At 30.6% G+C, this 10,118-nt stretch overlaps 1 non-coding gene across 1 annotated transcript; it reads left to right on the top strand.

Moving 5' to 3' along the window:
* The first annotated feature begins 683 nt into the window (after positions 1-683).
* LOC132953107 (U2 spliceosomal RNA) lies at positions 684-868 on the top strand. The gene has a single exon (XR_009665553.1). It is a non-coding gene; the product is annotated as a U2 spliceosomal RNA (small nuclear RNA).
* Positions 869-10,118: the final 9,250 nt, after the last annotated feature.

The following is a 10,118-nucleotide window of genomic DNA, read 5'->3' as shown; positions in this document are numbered from 1 at the left end:
AGTCTATTTCGTTTTCATGTCAAAAAATATGTATCGTAAATTGTTTAAAGTTAAACATTTATATCATTTGAATCTAACTTATATGGAAATACTGTATGAAGTATTAACACTATATTCTAAAATTTAGTTTTGGATTGGAAAAAAATTAAGTACGCTAGCGTTGTATAAACAAATTAACTTTTTTTTTAACTTAATAAAAAGTTAACAAAAAGTGTGTATTAACTTTTAACATAACCTTTTTTTTAACTTAATAAAAAGTTAACAAAAAGTGTGTATTAACTTTTAACATAACCGAGTTAACCTGTAGTTAAATTAACTTTTAACTTTTAACTTTTTGTTATTGGTGCATATTAACTTAACTTAACTGAGTTAAAAAAAATCATTAACTTGCCCAGCCTGGCGTAGACGTTTGTTGCGTGTAATGACCGGTAGATGGCGCGTACAAACCTATCAAATTCGTACGTACAGCGACGATGGCCATTTAATGAACCGCGAACGACATTGCAACGTCATTATTAAAATCAATAATTACCGTTCTAATTATAATAGATACGTACTTAAAAATGCTATTCGTATCCAAAGTAACTTTAATCACGTGTGAACGACTCTTCGTTTGGTATGCGTCTCAACACGTCATAAGTGCAAGGGTTTCGATTTAGTTTTGCCTATGTCACTATTAAGACAACGCTTCTCGGCCCAATGGCCAAGATCAAAAGCGTAGTATCTGTTCTTATCAACTTAACATCTGATAAATCACTTACAAAGTGATTCAAATGTTAAGCTAATTTTTTGAATTATTAGGAGCTTGCTCCTGCTCCACCGCGGGTTGGCCCGGAGTTGCAGTACTTCCGGGATCAGCCCACATAATAAATATAACCTCTAGTCATGAGATGTCGTCCGGGTGCCATTACCCGTTCTACCAAGGAAAAAAAATCGAGCCCCCTTCTTGTTATTACGTGATCGTAATATGTAAATACGTTTACAATAATTTTAATTTAGACACTGATTGCGTGTGGGCGATCGTTATTATAGCATTAATACAAGACCTGTTTTAAACTTTTAATTAGTTACCTACTATAATATTAGTTACCTATTCGGATCCGCGACAATTTAGAGGACCATCACACATGGTACATGAATCGATAAAATTGGCTATATTATATTGGGAAGACAGATTAAGGGCCAGTTTTACAATCATAGTTTAAACCTCGGTTACGCCTAACCCACTGATTTTACCGGACGAATTCGGTGGTTTAACCTTAGTTTAACGATTGTAACACGGACACTAACACTGAGAGCGCTGTCGACGCCTATCGTACTGATGGTTAAGCGGGTTCCCCCCTACGTGGAGTCGAGAGATTGTATGTATTTTCCCGACATTTCGCATTTATTTTCCTTTAAGTGAAGTGTATTTGAATGTATTTGATAATATTAATAGAAATTATATACTTACCAACGTATACAGTTAGCTATAAAAGCGTATAAAGTTTCGATACCAAAATTCATTTATTATAAAAAGTAAAATAACCAATATAAAACTATATCTATACACCCCGGAATCGGAAGGTACAAATTATTTCCACCAGAGCGCGTTTTGTTAATCTATTTCCCCAATAGCATAGAACAATAGTATTATATAGTATATTTTCATTTGTTTTGAACTGTTTACGGTCATTTACAGTTATTAAATTTACTATTAATGAAATAATTGTAATAAAGTAGGTCGATAGATAGTTGATAACAATAAAACCGTAAATTTAAATGTGACCTTTTAAATAAACTTATTGATAATAATGCCGCTGCATAATAAATTACGGCCTAATTGCACTAAAATAATTATAAATATTTCTTGAAAAAATACTTTGATAAAAGCCGCACAATGGTACTGTAAGATATTTCACAATATCACCTTCTTACATTAAAATATGGTTAAAATCAATATAAATATTTATAGAAAATGACCAAATCGCACAATGTTAATAATTTATAATATAATAATACAATTTCGTTATCTATCTACGGTTATTTTTTTTTAGTTAAGTACACAAAAAAAATAATCAAGTCAATTTTGTCAAAACTTCTGTTTTTTTTAAAATTTTTTTTTTTGTTTTCTTCGTCACTTTTTAAAACTACTGGGTATTTTTAGTTTTAACCTCTACAAAGTACCACCTGGATCCACTATAGTGGGAACACTATAGAAAAGATACTGAAATTGAAAAATGAAGCATTATTTCAATTAGGTACTTTTTGTATGTGTAATAACAAAAAAAATAAAGAATGGTTATTGTAAAAACAATACATTTATTGGTCCGCTCAGAATCTAATAATATTATGTATGAAATACAATATTAATAATATTATTGTCATCAATAATTATTATTAATTATTAGAAATATATGTTAGTATAAATGGTTAGGTAATAAAATTATGAATGCAATAAGGCCATATCTCAAAATATTTATTGTTTTTATAAATAAATACTGTAACTGGTGAGCCTGAGATTTTAAAAATGGACGTCATCAACTTATAAGAAATTTTAGAGAACAATTTGTTATACTTCTATGTGGCTGAAGATAACTGACAAATTACTGTAAGTTATTAAAGATTAAATATGCTCTCCTGAACAATTTATCATTTTGATAATATAGTCCTATTGTACTGACAGTATAGTGCAGTACGATATATCCATACACAAATTAAAAAACAATCGCAGTAAGACATAATAATAGAAACGATTTTGTGGTTGAACCAACTTTCCAAATTCAAAAAGGTGGGTAAGTTGATGTCGCTCTGCTGTACAGTAGGTTACAAGTGGGTCACTGTAATGGATGGAGTTAAATTTGAATTCAATGATATAATATATTATATAAGAAAAACGATTCTGAGCGAAAACGGTCAGTCAGCCTATGATATTACCAAGTATATTTGATGATATTATTGTGAATAAAGTAATTTATATATAACCTATTTACGTGGAGCCTTGTTTTCAATTTTCAATCCTTAGCTATAAAAGTTGAACATTTTATAAATATTTAACTACAAAATAATTATTAAATTATAAATTTGATAAATTTTATCAAAATTTGACCTTTAAATGCTTATAAAAAAAAATTGTGCTTATGTATTTTTAATATTTTTCAACTGCTATTAGAACGATATATCAGGAGCCTTATATTAAATTTTTGCGGTTTTTTACTCAGCAAATAACATTTTATTGATATTTATAGAAATAAAAACTAAAAAAATTGAAAACAGACAATGTTCGTAAACATCTCAAAAAGAGGCAAATTATTTTCAAAATTTTATCGTGTATAGCAAATGCTAATACAAACATTCAGTGAAATTTTCAAGTATCTACAGTCATACGTTTTTTAATTACAACAAAATAAGAAAATCGTTATATGAGATATCGAGTGAATATCAAATGTTGTAAAAATATGAATTTCAAACGCTCATAAAAATTTAATTTGACATTCTTGTAGACATTTGTTTTTTTTGATAAAGGTAGACAAACTTATGAGGAATCTTGTATTATATTTTCAAATCTTAGATTTAAAAAAAAAATTTTTTATGAATTTCTAACTCAAAATAATTTGCAAATTTTCGTCATTTTTCCGTATTTTGTCAAGATTTGAACTTTAAATGCTTATAAATGAAAACTGTGACTAAGGATTTTTAATTTTTTTCATCTGCCTTTGAAACAATAACCTAGGGCCACGTATTTTTATCTACCTGGTTCGTATAAAATATTTGTTTACATTTTACTGCCCGGAGATTGGGCCACAAATGAAATCTGTATTTTTATATATTAAGTATCTTTTTGCTTGTTTTGAAGTAAACAAATTACTAAAGAAACATATGAATTGTCTTCATAACCACGAATAGAAAATAATTGATAACAATGCTTTGCACAGCATTCAAGAGTGCCGTCAATGCGACTGCCGAACACAGAAACTTTAAATTTGTTATAAGCATTTTATATATGACATATCAATTTAGTGGCCCAATCACCGAGTCCACCTGTTATAAAATATGTAAAACTGCAGTGGCCCAATATTACCGTATACCTTTACGAAAAAAGGTTAATATTGTGGCTCAATTCCCGAGCGCCCGGTTAAACATATAATGCCTCGTGTCTTCGATAATATTAAACTATACAGCAATTACATACTGTGTAAATTATATTTATATATTGTATACAATGTACATAGATACAAATTACAAATGTAAACTGATCGTGGATAATACATCACGTTGCTAGAGCACCGTTGTACTTATAATAATTAATTATTATTATTACGATTTGTACAAAAGTGATGAAGTGAACGTTGTAAAACTCGTACACACTACAATATTATAATATATTTTCAATGTAACGGTATACTTGGGATTTCCCGGTTACCGGACCTGAACGGTATATCATGTTATCGTATATATAGGTACCTACCTATAACTTTACGACGTTAGGTATTTACTACGTATAGTCGAGACTCGCGACGACTGCAGCTAAAATCGTATATATTATTAAATAGGTACAAAATAATATGTACAATGTATATGGTATATCATGATGAACAAAATATACAGTGTAGGACGTAGATGTACCGTGTACTATGTACTGCTGTGGCTCGAGCCAGTATACTTTCGTTGGGCGGAAGGAGTGGAGGTTAGTCGTGTGGATTTCAATATTATTCAAATGTGTGTTGCAAATTTGCAATTTCTGGTCATTCCTTCTCAAGTTGGTTGTAAATTACGAGATCCCGTTTACGTCTACGGCACGTAGAATGACATATATGTATATATATTATATTATAGTCACTAGTCACTACAAGCGCAGATTTACACATTTAACCGATTTTAAACTCCAGATTTCTGCAGCTCCAACTGCTCCGAGTATCTGTATTGCACTAGGTCCAACAACAGGTGTGTGGATTCCCGTTATTAGCTTTAATACATAAATACTTTATTTTGGTTTTAATAAAATGTTGATCGATAAAATTGTTAATAGGGCCCTTAGATCATATATTATATTCAAGCATACCTGATATCTATAGGTATACTACGATCAAACTGATTTTATGAAGTTCATAGATATCGGATATAATATTCAATTTGGCCACTGGGAGGGGCCTTTGTTGGTCATAAGCCCTCCCAAAAAGATATTCAAATCCACAACACTTAAAATGTAAAAAACGTGCACTTGTTGTAGTCTACCTATGCGTTTATTATTTTAGTAATCAATTTTAGTTACAAAAATAAAAAACACAACAACATTTTTATTTGATGTGTCATAAACATCATGATACAAATCCCACGTGAACCAAGTGGTTTTCTACGTCAGCTGTTACTACTATGTAGGTACCTAACCACTATTATAGTTATTAGTCTTATAGTTGGCTATATCTATACTTTCAACATAGTGATAGAAATCATAAATTGAAAATATGTAGGTGTTTTTTTTTAAATTGTATATACAAAGTAAGTTATAGAAAAATGTTGCTGTCGAAATGTTGAATACCGGAGCCGTTTACGAATATATTTACATATTCGTAGTGAAACGTTTTTTTGACGGGAGCTGTTTGAGTCGTTTGGGAACCAACAAACAATGGATGGGAGCTATTCGGGTTGCACTATATAGTATTCTATGGGTCACACTGATAATATTGGGACTTTAATGTAAGCACAGTGATTCTGCTGAGGGCTTGTTATTTTAGCCAAACTGTCCGTCTTTTCGTGCACATAAATTAAAATGTTTAAAGATTACAAATCGGTATGTAGTATTGCATTTTTTTCTAGATTCCAATAATTATATAAAATATTATAAATAGCTATAAAATTAGCCATACATATATGTATATTATGCAGAAATTCAGAAGATCCAAATTTCGCGTAACACAATAAATTGGTGCAACGGATTGTGTAAGGTCATGACACCCCCTCTGTCGAGCGCGTCCCTGAGTGTATGTGTGGGGGGGGGGCGATGGGGATTGAGGGTTATTAATTGTTAAATTGGTATTCAAGACTAAATCTTCTCCATGGAATTTACATGAAGACGACCAGGCCCTCTGTCTACCAACCATAGCAAATTTTTAACGCGAAATTTCGGTGAATCATCCCGTCACCACAGGTATTTAATTTTCAATCGATCGTATCCGTACTATTTAATAATATCAAAATGTAATATTAATATATTATATTATTTCACCAATGTTTATGAACGTCACGCACTCACTCTCAGAATTTTACAAACGTTTAGATATTATATCGTCAAGTCAGGGTCATCACCATCGTGTGTTTGGGCATTGTAGAATTAGGTTTGGACACACATTATGTAATTATAAATTAGATTAAAACGATATAATATAATGATTAATGACATACTCCGCGACTGCCGAGTATAATATTATTATCAACGACCAGTATCCGTCATCCGATGAGTTGCATCAGTTGCAGCGACCTACGCCGTTCTCGAAGAGGTCGCCTTTCTCCTATAGGATACTATAGTCCTGTCAGATGCATTGTTGTGCATTTATGATTGCTATATAGTTACACTTTAATAGTACATTAGTACGTATATAATTATACGACTCTCATGATGGCACATACGCGTATCACAGGATTACCTAAATTGTATATAATATAATATTATATATATATATATACACAACCTAACCTACAATACAAGTAATACAACATTACAATATTATATGCGGTTTTCGCAGTGAGAATATACTGCGGTTTTATTTTTCCTACCCAACGTAAATAATATAATATAATATTTTAAATCACGTGGTCGACGAAATATTACTCATTTTCTTACATAAACCGCCGTCACAAGTCGTGTTATATACTTATAGTTATATTAAAAAGTAATCCACATAAAAATATTGTATTGTGTGTAGTTATTTGTACATAATTATTATTATGTGTATGCGCCACCTCCCCCTAAACAAATGGGGCATCGGTCTTTTTCCGAGAATGCAATATTAAATTATTGTATTATTTGGAACGATCGGTGTGCAATAGCAAACACTATTAGGAGATAAATATGCCTTGGCTTCTTGCACAGCTATTACAATATTATTATTGGTAATATAATATATATAGGCAATAGGCGTATAACCTCAGACGAGCTGAACCTAAAATTATAGTGTAAATGGAAGATTTCCTAAAAGAAAAAACCGGTACAGCACTCTAATATGTATTTCATGAGAAAATACAACTGTCATTAAAATTACGAAAAAATTATACACTTGCAGACGTTTTGACGGACAAGTCAATAATCAACATATCTATAACATATAGCCAATATTTTTATTTCGTGACTAATTGCCATAATGTAACAGCCCACCGATACATGTATTAGGTATACCGAACGTTTAGCGCAACCGTATCATGGATATAATACTTATACTTGATATGTACATAAAAGTATATCACTGGACTCGGGACCTAAAATAATAATCAATTTAACGGTTTTAAATTTGTATAAGGTAAGACAAGTACTTATTGAATTAAAGGTATACAATAATTTTAAACATAATACATTATAATAAAATATTTTAGGTAATGATTTGGTGTTTTAATAAAAACTGAATAAAACAAGTGTAAATGTGTGATAAAATTCAAGGTTATTGTTTTAAATTCTATAAATAATAATCTAACAATAATATGGATATTTGACATTTTTTACACCATAAACGTACGTTTGAATCATATTCTTTCCTGAAACAAAAAATTTTTGCAGCCTTGACTTATATGTTCTATTTAGTAATATTGACAGTTTGCAATTTTTCTAAGATAATTTTATGCAAAGAAAGACTTGATGAGTTCCATCATTTATATTTATTCTAAATATAAACAATTACAACATTTTAGTGTCTGAGCAGAGTGAAGAATGTATTGATTTTACAATGATGTGTGTTTTTTTCTGTGTCTGTCCACGATAAGTAGGCAAAATAATGTTTAGATTTTCAATTTCAGTTTTCTTTCTGGTAATTGAATCTAGTTGGTACATTCAAGAATACTCCAAAAATTGAACATTTCCAGTACTATTCAAAAGCGTCAAGAAAACATTAAGGAAAACGGAGATTTCTCTCAGTCAGTTTTCGACAAATGTCAATAAAAATTTTCACTTGGTCAAAAAACTTGAAAATTTAATACGAAATTATTCATTAGTTGTTATTAGTGGAAATTAAAAAAAAGGTCGAGTGAAATCAATAATATTTTTTTACGAGCGGTTAAAGTTAGAATTTTTACAAACTTCATAAAAACCACGAAGATTTTCAAATTATTTTGGGTTAGAAATTCATAAAAAATGTTCTATGTATATCCAAAATTTGAAAATGTAATACGAGATTCTCCTTAAGTCCGCCGTCTTTGCTCAGAATCGTTTTTCGTATACAGTGATTTTATATATCATTGAATTCAAATTTAACACATTACAACTCATTACTTCTTGACACCTACTGTACAGCAGAGCACTGTTTTAAGTTCGACGTCCAGAATTTGCAAGTACAAATATACCTGGAAAATGGAAATATTAAAGATTTTTGCATATCAGGGCCAAATTCACGATTCCTTTCAATATGTTTACTTATAGAAAGTCCAACCAAACTCACAACCATTCCCAATAGACTTGGTATATAGTTGGCAAACCCTAGTCCGTTCCCCGAATTTACTAAGCCCTAAGCCGGACGGGCTTTCAACGTTTTATACCCATAAGTTCATAACCCATGCAGACCTTCAATAAAGTTATAAATTATACATCTGACTTGCAAACTATAGGATATTGGACTTGTAGGTCGCAAACTCTTGTTATAACTATAGCAGTATAACATAATATTATAGGGAATGTTTTGAGGCCTGTTTGGATTTTCTGGGTCAACATTAAACCATGTATATCTGACATAATTTGCACTTGCAAATTATTGACAATTATTTTCTCTGAGCATGATTTGCGAAATCTTTTAATGAAGTTGAAGGGCTTCACGGACGTGTAATTTATGTTTGAGGGTACATAGGTATAAATTAATTCTTATACTTTATCAATTTAGCTTATTGTTCATGTTGCATGTCGTGAATAAAATAATATGTTGAAAAAAAAAATTATAATTGCATAATTTCACCGCTGAAAGCACGACCGGTGAAAAAGAACCATCATTTGTGATGGACTTGGAATGTAAAAATAATTTTATCCACAGCAAGTCATTATTTAATACCTGTAATCTGTGTAAGACATAAGTACACTGGCATGCTTACGAAAGCTTCATGTCCATTACGTACAACGTAGATATAGGTACGACAGCCAAACTGTTCGACTGTTGCTCGCTATAATATTAAATTCCTATTCATTATCGTTGAATTTATTATAATTTTCTCAGTCTTGTTATAATTTACAAAATTAAATCAATTTTATAAGTATCTGATGATATTATATATATATATCTATAGGTTAGTGGGGCTGGGGCGTTTTAATCGGCCGACCCAGTGGACTAAATTATAATTTCCCATTTGTATTTAATACTGTAGTATAATATATTTGAGTAAGAATATAATATGCCTTTACGAGTCTACAGTATGGTGGATAACTTTAGTTCAATAAATATATTATAGATATATATGAATATAGATTATAGGTAGGTAGGTAGGCAGGTACATGGCGAGTAATTTACATTTTAGATGGATATAATGATATAGACATCGTATTATCATCATATTATATAGATACTATATAGGTCAAGTATTTAAGTAACTACCTTTAGGTGTATAATAACAATAACAGCAATTTCCATTCCGACTGACGTCTGACACGCATTATAAATACATATATAATGTATATGTTTATAGAACGTCTTGGACGGAATATACGCAGGCACGTCGCACATGTCGCTGTTTAACTGTAAAATTGTAATTTAAATTTGTACCTTAATTTGTAGTTTACATATAACATTATTTATAATATTATCATGCATTAGTTACAGCACGTTTGACGATTTGCGCAAGCCGCACATCTGGAAAAACTATTATGTATACCTATGGACATTGGACGCACCCTGTCGACTACCGATTAGTTGTCAATAAAACATTTATTTTTCAGTTTAAAATAATGTCATAGA

This window comes from Metopolophium dirhodum, chromosome 9 (genome assembly GCF_019925205.1).
Source record: "Metopolophium dirhodum isolate CAU chromosome 9, ASM1992520v1, whole genome shotgun sequence".
Taxonomy (NCBI): Eukaryota; Metazoa; Arthropoda; class Insecta; order Hemiptera; family Aphididae; genus Metopolophium; species Metopolophium dirhodum.
The sequence above is the reverse complement of the archived record's forward strand: the minus strand, read 5'-3'. Positions and strand labels throughout refer to the sequence as shown.